At 38.7% G+C, this 13,906-nt stretch overlaps 1 protein-coding gene across 1 annotated transcript in view; it reads right to left on the reverse strand.

Annotated features, from left to right (window-relative positions):
- LARGE1 (LARGE xylosyl- and glucuronyltransferase 1) overlaps positions 1 to 13,906 on the reverse strand; it is a 237,452-nt gene that overhangs the window by 195,293 nt on the left and 28,253 nt on the right. The window lies entirely within an intron of this gene.

The following is a 13,906-nucleotide window of genomic DNA, read 5'->3' on the forward strand; positions in this document are numbered from 1 at the left end:
TGAATTGGCACAGGGTGATCAGAAGGGGATAAATTGGCACATGAGTGATCAGAAGGGGAATAATCTTTCAGAATCTTTTTTTTTCTAGATTTTCCTCCTTTAAAATTGGCTGCGTCTTATACGCCGAAAAATACGGTAATATTACACAGTATTTCTATAGCGCCATTATATTACGCAGTGCTTTACATAGTCCATAGTCACTAGCAGTCCCTCAAAGGGGCTCACAATCTAATGCCCCAACCATAGTCATATGTCTTTAATACAGTCTAAGGTCAATTTGCGGGGGAAGCCAATTAAACTGCCTGCATTTTTTTGAATATGGGAGGAAACCCACGCAAACATGGGGAGAACCTTCAAACTCCATGCAGATAGTGTCCTGCATGAGATTCAAACCTTGGACCTAGTGCTGCAAAGGCCGGAGTGCTAACCTTTGAGGATTTATTTTGCAGCAAGCCTATATCTGCATATTGGGCCGAATTTATTAAAATTCTGCAAGACTGGAGAAGATAAATTTTCATAGGAGAACCAGGGTGATCCAGTAAATATGGAATGGCTCTGGACTAGGATTAAAAATGATTGCCAACTGATAGTAACTGATTTTTTTTCCTTCTATCTACTAGTTTTGAAGAATAGGGAACTCAATGCCCCAAAAAGCATTGACTGTATCTTTTTTTTATCAATCATCAACAGGATAATCTGGATTTAAAGCAATAACGGGTAGGGATTTTCAACTCTGGGACAATAGGAAAGGTGGAAGCCATAGGAGCTCCGAAAAGCACCAGGGGATTTATAGGGGAGCCTCATTTTTCTATGGTGCGTTTAAAGCAGTTTAAAGCCAATTGTATTTTATTAACCACCCCATTTGGTGATCAGACCAAAAGGAACACTTGGAACTTTTGGGTACCTGGTGTTTGCCCAATACTATCTAAAAAGCTTATAATATTAGGACAACTTGTGCTAAAAAAAAACATTAAACGGTAAAAAAAAAATCTGTTTTTACTCTTTAGCTGTCATTAAAATAATCCCAAAGAAGAGAAGATAAACAGATGGAAGTGAGAATCAGTGGCTAAAGGCGAAACAATCCTTGGAACATGGCAATAGAAAAAAAAATATATTATACATATATAATCATCCAATACATCACATAGATCTGAGCCATCTGCCTGTCAATGATCTACAAATATTGTAGGTGAGGGAAAAAAATAGGTATTATTTCTTGCTGAGTAGAACTTGGTATAAAACCAGTGTCATTTTAGCTACAAGTCACTAGAATACTTATGCCCAGCAAGTTCAAATTACACTACTGAGAAAATAAATACACTTTGTAAGAACACAGAATGTTCTTTTAAAAACCTTCTCCATAAAAAGGACATTAGCCGCTTTGCTTATTGAAAAACAACATGATCATTTGGCATAGTCATAAAAACAAAAAGAAAGAAAGAAAAACACATGGGAGCGTTTTCATAATTCTAAAATGGGAGTTTAATGCCTTTGCTCCATTTTGCACATGTTTGGTGCTGGGGAACTGCAGTGCCATAAATCTGTATAATTTATTGTATAATTGTATTCTATGTGATCCTAAAGGCTATCAGGGGTGACTGTACTGTACTGTTTGGATATATTTCTACCCAGGGTCAACGTAAAAGTGATCACTGTAAATTAATTAAATACTACTACTACTTTTAAACAATATCCTATTTTACCTGCTAGGAAGTCGGGTCTCAATCCACAAATAAAATTCACTAGCTAATAACAGAAAGAAGGAAAAAGGGGAAGCAAAACATAAAAATGCCTACCTAACATCCCAAATTTCGGTGAGATTTGGAGGCATCACTGGGGTTACTCTAGGATCCTAAAGAAATCGACATCTTGCTGAATTCATACATCACACAACTAAAAGGCCTAAAAAGCCACCTAACTTTTTCTTGCAGAAATCCTGGACACTTGTGGAGTATCCTGAATATCAGGTGTTCATGTTACTGCTTGGGAAAGGTAGATATTTCCTTTTGGTTGTCCAGCAATGGGGTCCTCTCAGGCATAAGAAGATTGTATGGCATCATGACAGCTCTAAGAGGGGAGCAGATGGCACCGCCACAAGTGATGAAAGTACCACTAGTCTTCACAAATGGAACAGGTTTTAAGGTGGGACATAGATGGTGGACATAAGTAAGTAGAGCGCAGCTTCCGATGATATTTTCTTTTAAATGTGGTCACTAGGTGGAAGGAATCAGATTCAGATTTTACTTGCAATAAAGCCTCCACATCTGCATTCCGGTGCCAGTCAGTAGAACCCATTACAAAACTGAACAGTTGGCTCAGCTAAACAATGTAGTTTACAAGAGCATCCAAGGATAACCAAGCAGCAACCTGTCCCGCCGTGTCTTCAAAAAGGTAAATAGAATCTTAAATATGAATTCAAGAACCTGATGGAATTTCTGGCCTCTTTAAACACGGCGTGAATTATGGAAAGTTCACCTCAGCAGAGACCAGGCATAGATCGATGCAGCTGCCAACAAAACCACTACTGCAAATCTCTCATTTCTAATTACTAAGCAAGTGGAAAGAGATGCGCCCAGCGTGCCAGCCAGCTGGGAAGTCACGCCAGCCAGGCAAAACCACCCACCATATTCACGCTGTCATCGGAATAAGAAAACTGCAGACAAACCAGCTACTCGAGCCAAGAGCAGGCGTGCTTACTGTAAATCTGTGCTGCTATATGTAAAAGAAAACAAAAAACAAGAATGTACGTTAGGAGTAGCTACAGATACATTTCAGACAGAAATAAATTACAAAAATGAAAATTAGTTATGTTACAAAAAAAAAAATGACTTTTTAGGAATAGTTAATACAAGTACATAAGGGCAGGGTCAGACCTAGTTTGGGATCAAGCGATCCTGCACAGCTCCCTGTGGCACGTTGCAGCTGGCACCCTGCCGGGAACACAATCGCTTATAATATTGGTACCTGAAAAACAGCGTCTGTGCATTTGATAACTGGCAGCAGTGAGTGGTACCGCTAATTGCTGCCCTCACTCATTCTCTATGGAACTGCCACCGGGAGGCGCTACATGTAGAGGCAGCAGTTCACTTAGATGAGGAAGCGGTAAATGCATCACAAACACATGGCCTAAACCCCTTTTTCTATATTTCCCTGCATATCAGGACCGGCAGAAAGAAAGCCTTCAGTCTGACCCAATCAGGCACTACACTACACCGCTTGTCACATGGCAAACACTGTCATATGGCTTTTTATATAGCTGAAGCTACGACGGGTTCAGTTGTTATATAGCACCTGTGTAATGAAATGTGTACACAAACTTGCTTTATTGCCAACTTAACACTATGGGTAAAGATGATGCCCGGTACTTCTTTTTAAAGGCTACATGTGATCCTTCCTACTTCCTATGATACAGCACTAGGTGTCTAAGCAGCCAATAACAGATCCCAATACTGCCACTGTCTATTTCCTAAAGCTTTGTTCTTTTTTTATCATTAAAATATTGTGGTGGTCTTTTCTTGTCTCTTACTCACTTTTGTCTAGATTCACATTTTCCAGCTTCAGCTACACATTATTTCTCTGTATTGGTTTGTGCATGATATATGGTGGCATGGCTGCATGTAGTCTCCACCAGGGGGCGTATGTGATGACATGACAACACAGGAGTACAGTTGGGAGACAGTTGTCACATCATTACTAAAACATCCTAAACATAACCACTTATCACAGGATCACCTGTATCAATTGATTAAAAATTGTCAAACAATAAAACCTGAATGACATTAAAGTGTTATGGTTTTTATGAGATTTCAGTGGTTGTAGAGCTATTTCATGAGAACCTGTTGCTTCTTCCCAATACAAATGTAGCTGGACGGAATGACAAATCTTTTGGCAGGTAAAACATTTTCCATAAATGTTGCTATCTACCTGGAGTTCTGCTTTATAAAAAACAACATGATTCAATTTTATCTGTTCTGCTTTTTTTCATAGTAATCCTCTGGGAGCACATGAAAAATGCAGGACCCTATTCATTTTGTAAGCCAAAGATTTATAAAGCGGTGCATAATTCGACAATACACAGCCGCAGTACATCTTCGTCAACATTCTTCTCTAACTTTTGTGCGGCAGCTCAGCAGTGTGATCAAAGCTCAGCAAAACATTGTGACTTCTGCTGGTATTAAATAATCTATCATTGCACAGGAGAGATGTTTGGCTCGGCTCTGATCTCTTTTCCTCCCTCTAAAAACTTTTTTTCTCTTTTCATTCATGTTCGGCATTTTCTTTTGGTCTCAACTGAATGTCAATTGCTAATTATCCTTTTTTCCTGTTATTTCTTTTAACCTAATTACGATGCTACAATCAGACAAACAGAATCATGCCTGGATGAGCATATCTTCTGGTGTTTGCAAAACAGGTTAAAGCAATTGTACAAATACAAAAATGGATTAAAGTGACTCTAGCATCAGATATGGAGGCTTACTAAGTAACGTGAATGTGTGACACTTTCAGGTATTTATTACTTCTCACAGCACTCCCTCTGATAATACCAGTATCTGCTCCAATGGGGAACAGTACCATCTTTGTTCGGGCATCATCCAGGATCAGCTTCATATTAGTGAGGGACTACTATGCAATTATTTTACCACCAATGTGAACAATATATTTGTATCATTCTGAAAAATGGTGGAGTGCCATACAAGCTAACCATACTGTCTTGGATATATGAAGTCCAAATCTTTTTTCAGAATAGATCAAACATCGGACATATCTTATGAAATAAGAAAGTTGAAGTAAACCCAAAACTAAACCAAAATCAAAATCACACTTACCTTCAATCCCACAGATCAGTCTGTCTGTTGGGTGGTTTCTTCCATCAGGTCCAGAGTCATCCTGGTATCTGTCTTCGGCCCGGTGCAGAGGGAGCGCCGACATCTTCTCCTCTCTTCTTGTTCTTCATTCTACCTCACCTGATCTCGCACTGCACATGTGTGAGATCGAAAAAAAATTCACTATTGATGAAAGGGCTCCTTCTGCCCATGCCCGAGCATCTTGGCTACTGCAGCCAAGGGCGTCCTGGGATGCATGACATAGGTATTCCGGGAGGCTCTGCGCTCCTATTCATTCTCGATCGCCTAGGCTAAATAAAAAGGGTGTTGCACCTAAATAAACACTAACCAACAAAATTTTTACTTTAAACAAAAGGGTTGTCTACCCTTTTATGTAAAGTAAAAATTCAGAGTTTAGGTATGCTTTATGTCTGTGAATGCAAAGTAATGTGTTAGTGTGACACTTCCAGGTATTTATTACCAAACACACGAATCACAGTACTCCCCCTGAAAATGTCAATTGCTGCTTTATTCTCTAGAAGGACATCATCTTTGTTCAGATATCATCCAGGGACAACATTTACTGCATAGAAATGTTGACTCAGGGAGGACACAATCATGTACTGTAAATCGGGGTGCCTGACTAGTTCATGACTGTGTTCACCTAGGTCTGCTGCAGCCTCTCCCCTGGTAACTCAGTCAGTGACTTTGTCTATGCTGAGATTAACTCATTAGTCTGCTCCATGCAGAAGGAAGCATTTCCTCAGTCTCCTCCTCCCCATTGGAAGACTGCAGTTGCTTCTTTTCACAGTCAGAGAACAAAACTAAGAACCATACCGCTCCCGGATTTATATGACTGTGTAATCTCCTGTGTTCTCCCTGATTTAGAGAAAAGATTCAGGTGCTACCAGGGTGTACTCTGTAAAAATTAATAAATATCTGGAAGTGGTACTATTACCTGCATTACTAATATATTTATATATATTTATATATATATGTACCCAAATAGGAAGCAAAGACCACTTAGCAAAAAATGCTGACAGGCAGACTTTTTCCATCATAGAGTTATGTACATGTGCCATTCAGTGTATATTCCAACACAATGCTAAAATAAAGTAGCTCCCTTGTAATCATCCTGACACAGCCAGTAAAGAAGAGCAAACTTTAAACTTGGAAGACTGGTTGAAAATATCAGAGACAAAGAAGGAGCAAAAATGGAGATTGTGCAGATGAAGGGGTGATTTTGGAAATGGTGCAATAATTTACAAATATTCTGTGCACATTGTAGGTAAAACCATTAAGCCAGCTATATACAGGTCTGCTTTAGGGTGAAGTATATTCAACCTAATTCCAAAAATATTTGTCCTGCATATAAACTTGTGTAGCTGGGCCTGTAAAAAAAATCAGAAAATAAAAAGAATCAGAATCCAATTTTGTAAATCCCATGTACCCTGAGCAAAGGTAAATTTTTACAAACCCAGCAAATAAAAATCTGAAAACCGGTCCTACTGCCTGGTTGGAGAGTAGAAAGCAATCAATGCATTGTTTTTATTTGAGCTCCATCATAAAAGCATGCCAAGGTGATGAGGGTCAACTTCTGAAAAGCCTAAGAAGACTGGTGTAGGCAGCAGAGAAAGCACAACAAAGACAGATAAAGTAGACGGGAGAAAAACTGTATCTGCCCCGACATTACATAACAAACGCGGCATGACTGAGAATCTGCTCGCGCCTCATTTACAGCTTTCTGTATAATTGAAGGTGACAGCAGAGGTCAAAGCAAAGCAAACAAGAGGTGATAAAAACCAACCGTATCGCTGCAATGACCGAATGTGGCATTTTATGATCACAGATGATACACAGGAGTACTAAACACTAAATAGGCTATTATAGAAGCTTTCGGCCATAAACCCTCCATGTCAACGGGGACAAATAAAAATGCGAGGGCCAAGTCCAATCCATCTATCAAGTAATTGGATTGGTTTGAAGAGAAAAGTCGCAGTCTCCTGAGATGTTGTTAGAGGAAGGATAGGCATAGCGGCTTTAGACAGGTGAACACTGAAAAAAATCTAGGAGGACATTGACTACAGAAAACCAGAGCTCTGACTGAAGGGATCCACATAATTCTAGGTTTCATATTAAATTCCTTGTCTAGGTTTTTTTTTTTCATATGTTTCCAGTCAAATAAAAAACAGCTCTGGATTCAGTACTAACCTATAATCTAGAGCAGTCCCTGTAATGTTCCTTTTCTGCCACAAGATGTCCTCAACCTCTTAGATTAAAGAAGTAAATTTACTAGAATGACAAGTCATAAGGAGGTAAAGATTGTTGGCAGAAAAGACATAAAAGTTCTCCTTTGCCAAAAAAATTTCCCCCCCACTCCTAATGACTTTTTTCTGTTTGTTTATACTGTACGCAGCATGCTCCATGCAGTGCAGAACCAGCTATATTCTTGGTGCTGAAAAGATCTGGATGCTGGAGATAATGCAACTCCTGAGCAAAGTTACATCATCACTAGCCCCACAATAACCAAGGAGTATCGTGGTGGACTTGTAAGAGATGGCAAATGAGATGGTGGCTTTGGGCAATGAATTGGTGACCGGACACTGGACTTGTAATCGCTGAAGAATGATGAGAGAAGCGAAGAATAGAGAGTATAGGGTAAATGGGTGCAATATTTAGCATTAGGTGGGTACAATAGTATATTTACACAATATGGCAATAGTTGAAAACCTTTAAAATAAAACCTTACCTTTCAACCATATGTTTTAAACATCTATTAAATCTGTAATGTCAAATTAAAGAGACTTTGCAATGAGTAACATTTGATGGATGCCATTACAGACCTCTCATTTGAGAATTCCCTGTTATGAAATGGCTTCCATGCATTTTAAGTCTCTGGGAACAAATAAAGTAACTAAACAATTCTGATACTCTTTTAACATCAATTTACAAAGTTCTTGTTCCACCCCTGTAAAGAAGATGGCCAGGCAACTATTGTTTTGTAAAAGAGGGAACACAGTAGCAGCCCCCATATTCTTTTGGTTTCAATAGGTTTTTATTAAAGTTTTACAGAAGACAAATGTACAATCTAGCATATTAAACAATCATTCTTCAAGGCAGTGAATGAGAAGTATACAAACAGTAAGAAATGGTAATAAACACTTGGCCAAGGTGATCCTAGCCTCCATAGTTTTATTGTGACAGTTCCATTTTAAACCCTACATTTTTGTGCATCTGGTAAAAAAAGAAGGAATTGTTCTGTACGAGAACAGCTCTTTAATGGCCACTTGGTCTGCAGTGATGAGGGGGTCAGAGCATGAAACCAAAGCATGTAGCAGGGGACAAGTGTGACGCTCCTGGGAGCTTTGCATGCTTAGGAGTCTGATGGAGGCTGAAGTAATGGAACAGAGAGAAGATAGGAGGCTCAAGCCACCTGATAGATGTGTATTATAACTCTTTATTTTATATTGATTTTTTTGTTACCTGACAGGGTCGCTTTAACAGTCATACGCCAAGATGTACCAACTGCAGAATACTTGAGCTATAAAGTAATCATCTGCCAGATAAAAGGTCAAACCTTGTTGCAGTGTATCTCAGTGCCAGGCATCTTTTCCCCCATTTTAAAATCTGGACTCTTTCAGGAGAAAATATTCTGCACTGATTGATGTCGCAGCTGACAAGATGATTCATATCTCGGTCTTCAGGCCACTTCTGAAATGTTATTAAGGCATATTGGGCACCACAAATAAGCATGATTTACTAGGCAATCTGACAGAATAATAAGAAATATTTGACTTGAAACTTTTTAAAATTGTATATAGCAAGGAGGAAGAGCTACCTGGAAGAAGAAGCTAGTGGCAGTCCAAAGCTGTTATTTCATGGTATAACAAAATATTGAAATTAAATTACATTTTATATTGAGCCCAGAAAATTTCCATATAAAAAATGCCCGACAGAAAAATAAACTTTGCTGTATCCCTATATTCAATAGCTCAGTACATCTCTACTTTTCAAAATGACATATCAAGATTCTGGACAATTGGTCCTCTCTGTAATATTTATCAGCTACTTTTTGTTACAGTAGAACTGTGGTTAAGTGATGGAAATTAAATAATTACATTATTACATAATTTAAAACAAATCCCTATTAACATTTGCAGCTACAGGTACTGTGGAGTGATTTGTTCTCAAAATCGCTTGTACACACAGAACAGTTGTACAGGAAAGGAGGAGAGAGCAGAGGGACTCCTTTTATTGAGAATTTTGAAGATACATTGCTCCACAATGGCTGTAACTAGAGAGGTCAGTGAGACCATATTGAAATCTTTTGTGCCTCTTCTGCCAGGGTGTAACATTAAAGATTTTTTTCAATTTAGAAAAAAGCAAATTGGAAACAAAACCATAGTCAAACAAGTTAATATTGTATTTCCATTATTAAAGTTGTGATAATTACACAGTTCTGCCTCACAGTACAGCTTTGCCTAGCAGAGGGATCTTTCTCTGCTGCTTCACTTTCTTTTATAAGGCTCCTGTCTACCCTGTGAGTGAACAGTAAAAGAAAAAGCAACAAGCTTCAAAAATTCACATCCACATCTCCACCTGTATTTCAGGCTAAATGTTAAAGTAAAGACCCTTTTCTATTGAAAAAGGTGTTGTCCAATGGTAGAGAAAACATTTTTCACTTAGTGAGTGGTGAAAATATTCTCTAATTCGGCCTAATTCATAGCGTCTGATCTATTAAAGCTCTCCAAGGCTGGAGAGGATACACTTTCATCAGTAAACCTAAGTGATCTAGCAAAAGTGGAATGGTTTCCTTAAAGTCATTTTCTATGTGTTAGCAAATGTTTTCAATCCTGTCCCAGATCCAATTATTTCAGCTTTTTTTGATCACCCAGGTTCACTAATAAAAATGTATCTTCTCCAGCATTGGAAAGCTTTTTAAATCAGGCTCATAGGATCAATGATCTCGAAAACATTTGGGGGAATTCATGGTAAATATCTGGAAAATGCATTGATACATAAACCCATAAATGTCATCTAGTCAGGTCTATTGTGGGACATGAGGTAATACAAATTTGTATCGGTCTGGGGGTTTTTAAGGCATGTATCTTCAAAGAAAAAAGTCAAAAGTAAAAATCCGAAAAATTCACAAAAAAAAGTTTTCGGATTTTATTTTTGATGATGCATCCCTTAAAAATCTCTAAATCGATACAATTTTGTATTTACTCTTGTCTATGGTGAAATGGGATATGGCTACTATATCCTTGGGAAATTATTATTTACAGATACCGCTTTGTGCTTTTAGGTACAATAGCCTGTATTTGAAATATGTCTGAGTTCTATCTTAGTGCCTTAACAGGTGTATCTGACCTGCAGTTGACTTCCTTGTAAGCTGCTCCAGCTGCTTCTGCCAGTGACTGGTAGTGAGACAATAGCTGTTCTAAAGCATAGACAACAACCCATCAGCACAGTTCTTGTTTAGACAGTTTGGCCTTGCACTGCACAGGGCCACACCAATCACACTGCTGCATGGCACAGTGCCAGAAACTACATCTTCTCCAATGGTGCCATCCTCCATGGGCATCTTGAAAGTCCCCAAATGGGAAGAGGATGAAAGATTCTCCCTAAGGCTGGAAGGGAGAAGCAGCTGTTTCTCTGATGTGTATTTTATTCTACAGGGTCCAGGAACTGGAGACATATGCAAAAGTGAAATATGCAAAAGGTAAATTGAAGACTGGAAACAGACAAAAAGCCACAGAGGAGACGGGACCTCACGCTGCCTGCCTCCTGATGACTCAGTCCTTGTCACATTAGATCAATACGCTTGAACGGCTTCGCCTGGCATAGCAGGCACTTGGGACTTGAGGATGCCACGGTGCAGAAGCTTGGCATATCACAGACGACGTGCCGCTCTGTCTAGGATTATATCAAAAGCCCAGGATGGCTCAACAGTAAACAGTGTTTGCATTTCATTGTTGGAAACTGTGGGGGGGCCCTGCGGCTCAGGGACACATCAGTGCTTGCTCCAGGAGCTCCCATTTCCACCTGCTGCTTGACGTGACACTAATCAATAGCAAAATGCAGCTGTAAGTCACAGCGGGAAATTATGGACTGCTACTTAAGATATGCAGCTTACAACGAAATGAGAAAGCACACAACGTTCTTACTTCCTAGGGTGAATAAGCATGACTGTGGCTTTTGGACAGGATGGAGACACTGGTACATGAATGGCTGAATTATACAGGTGGTTGTTAAATAAAATCAGCACCTTGGGGTGTCCACTTGTATTGTCACATTCCCTACAAAGCACCATACCTAGAAGGCTCTATTATATAAACAGCTGGACAAGAGCTTTGGACCAATCCTCCATGTACTAGTGTTTGTTTAGCATAGTCATGGGCAAGCCAGGAAAGAGAGAAGGCAGAGTGTGGGCCATAGATCTCCACCAACATATTGAGTTTACCCATGCATAACCAAATTTTATTATCTTCTATGCTCTAGGCTACAGTGCACCAGAACCCAGATTATGTAAGAATGGATCATTAACATAATGTCTATTGGAACACATTCAACTTTTGTGGGGTTTGTGTTCTCAAAATAGTCTAAGATCATTTAGAATTCACAGCAGGTGGATCTGGTCAGCAGCTGACCTCCATCTAACTTGCATTTGACCTTTTTCAAGTAGGTTTTGAATTCCTATAGTTATAGCCAATTTGAAGCAAATGTCTGTAGATATAGGCCCTAAAGCATTTGTTTTTTAATTGTTCAAGCCTTTATGTAAATGATTTCTCATGCACACTCATTTGGCCAGACAACTCCAGCGTGTCATATTTGAAAAAATTGGTACCAATCTAAAAAAATGTAAAAAGGTTGGGTTATGTTACAAATAATATCTTAAATGTGAGTATTGAAAAAGAGTCTACAGTTTAAAGCTACAATTAGGGCTAAATACATAAAAAGGAGCTGTCCTAACTGTAAATTGTATATTTGTTCAACAGGAAAATCCAGAGATTTACACAGCTATGATCACTGGGGAAGAGGAGACCAAGAAAATGCTTTCACCTGTCTGCAGCAAACTGCTAACATTATATCAGCGAAGGAAATGTCAACGGATCTCAGCATTATAATAAAAAACTGGACGGCCTTTCAGTAGAAAATTTATATTGTTGCTATTTATTTTGACATGCTCGGTATTTGTAAAGCTAGCAGTAGTTAGCTGCATTTAAATTGACTTGTAATGTTGCTGACATTTCTAATGTGTCAGGAAAACACCCCAGCTTTAATATCTGCACAGACAATTCTATCCAATACCCATGGAATATGACAAGGCAGATGGTAAACGTCCAAAAACAGGAAAAGTTGCGAAACCACCCTGTTCTTATTACCTAAACACATAGCTTGGACTCAGGAATTCTGCATAGGTGTTAATATTTTAATTTGTATAGCTGAAGGTGTAAATTGTTGTTAATTACCCGATGTAGAGAAGTAGAACAGGATTATATGTGGATGACTTGGTGTCAAAGGCCCCCACCGCTTTAGGGATGTCTGTTCCTGTTTGCTGTAGATGGTCTCCTCCATGCTTCTTGTGAATTAGTTGTCCTCTCTGTCCAAAATGTGCACCTCACTCTCTGTGAAAGGTGTTGTCCCTTTTGCTTAAGATGTAGAAAACTGCTGTCTGTAGAATCTGACATCCTATGTTGGGCTAATAATTTGCTTTGAGTTGTTTAGGTGTTTGTGTCTCACACTATAGTCCTGCACATACCAAGTTACTTGTGTGGATGTTTGGCTGAATAGCATTCCAGATGTACAAACTCTTGTCTAACATTATTGCTTGGCTTGAATGAAATAGGGATAGAATTTTGTAGGATGTTTTCTGAGTTTTACTGACACTCCAGATACATATTGGATGGCTATGTTACTGTTCATCTGCTTTTCCCTCTATTTGATGGTCCCAGGTTTTGCTTCACCTAGTGGAAATTTTATCTAAAAGCCTGATTTAGATAAAATCTAAAAACCTTTTTGTTGTTATAAGTTGTTATAACTATGTTGCAGAGTTCTAATAACCTCCCAGTCTGTATTTTGAGAGAAGTAAAAAGATGAGTATGTTTCTTAAAAGGTCCTAATGTCCATGTTTAAACACTTTTTGATATGTATGCTGCAGTTCAAAAAAGGGTAATTTCTTCTTTTTTGCCTCTTACTAAAAATTATTTTATGTTGGTTCAGTGAATATATGTGTTACCTAAAGGTTGTGTTTCCAATGTTTTACTTTTGACCCATGTTGACCCATTTGACCTTTAATTATTTCCTTATCAGAGTCAAGGTTTTCCTCTCCTTTTACATGTACAAGTTAGCTACTGTGGAATACTTTGGAATAGTAATGTCTCTCTCTGTAAAAGTTATCCTTGTACTTGAAATAAGCGATATTGAGACAGATGTCCAACAAAGGTCCCCAGGATATAGGAGTGTTTCATGACACTTACTGGAATCAAAGACATGGCCTGGATAAGCTGTGAATGCTTTATTTCCAATAACTACAAGTCTGTCCTGAAAATATTCTATACCTTTCATTGATATAATGCATATAACCATGTGATTCCCCTCTATACAGAGGTTGACAACTCTTTACCAACCCAGCAAATCTTCAGAATTTCACATTTCCCACTTTGGACTTTTGAAGAACATCACCACCATTTGACACTCACCCTTAGCTCCCTCCTTTGTCTTATTAAAAGAGGTAAACAATCCTCATCTTTCGCTTTTCTAAGGCGGTAGGGAGAGTGTCCTCAAACAGCAGCGTCAATCAAAACAAACAAGAATGCAAAATGATGTGGGAATTAATTTACATTTAATTGAAGGCGCTTAATGAACACTGATACAGAAGACATGATCATTTCCCTCAGCTTTGTAGTTAACATTTTCACTTGTCTAGATTAATCAAAACGAAATATAATTCACTTACATGAAGATAATTATTCTGTAAGGCAGATTAGACATGTCTGCCATCTCCCTGCCCACGCAGATGAAAGACTATATTAATGGCAGGCATTAAAAGACACCTTTGCCACCCTTGTGGGTGGGCTTAT

This window comes from Pyxicephalus adspersus, chromosome 2, assembly GCF_032062135.1.
Source record: "Pyxicephalus adspersus chromosome 2, UCB_Pads_2.0, whole genome shotgun sequence".
Taxonomy (NCBI): domain Eukaryota; kingdom Metazoa; phylum Chordata; class Amphibia; order Anura; family Pyxicephalidae; genus Pyxicephalus; species Pyxicephalus adspersus.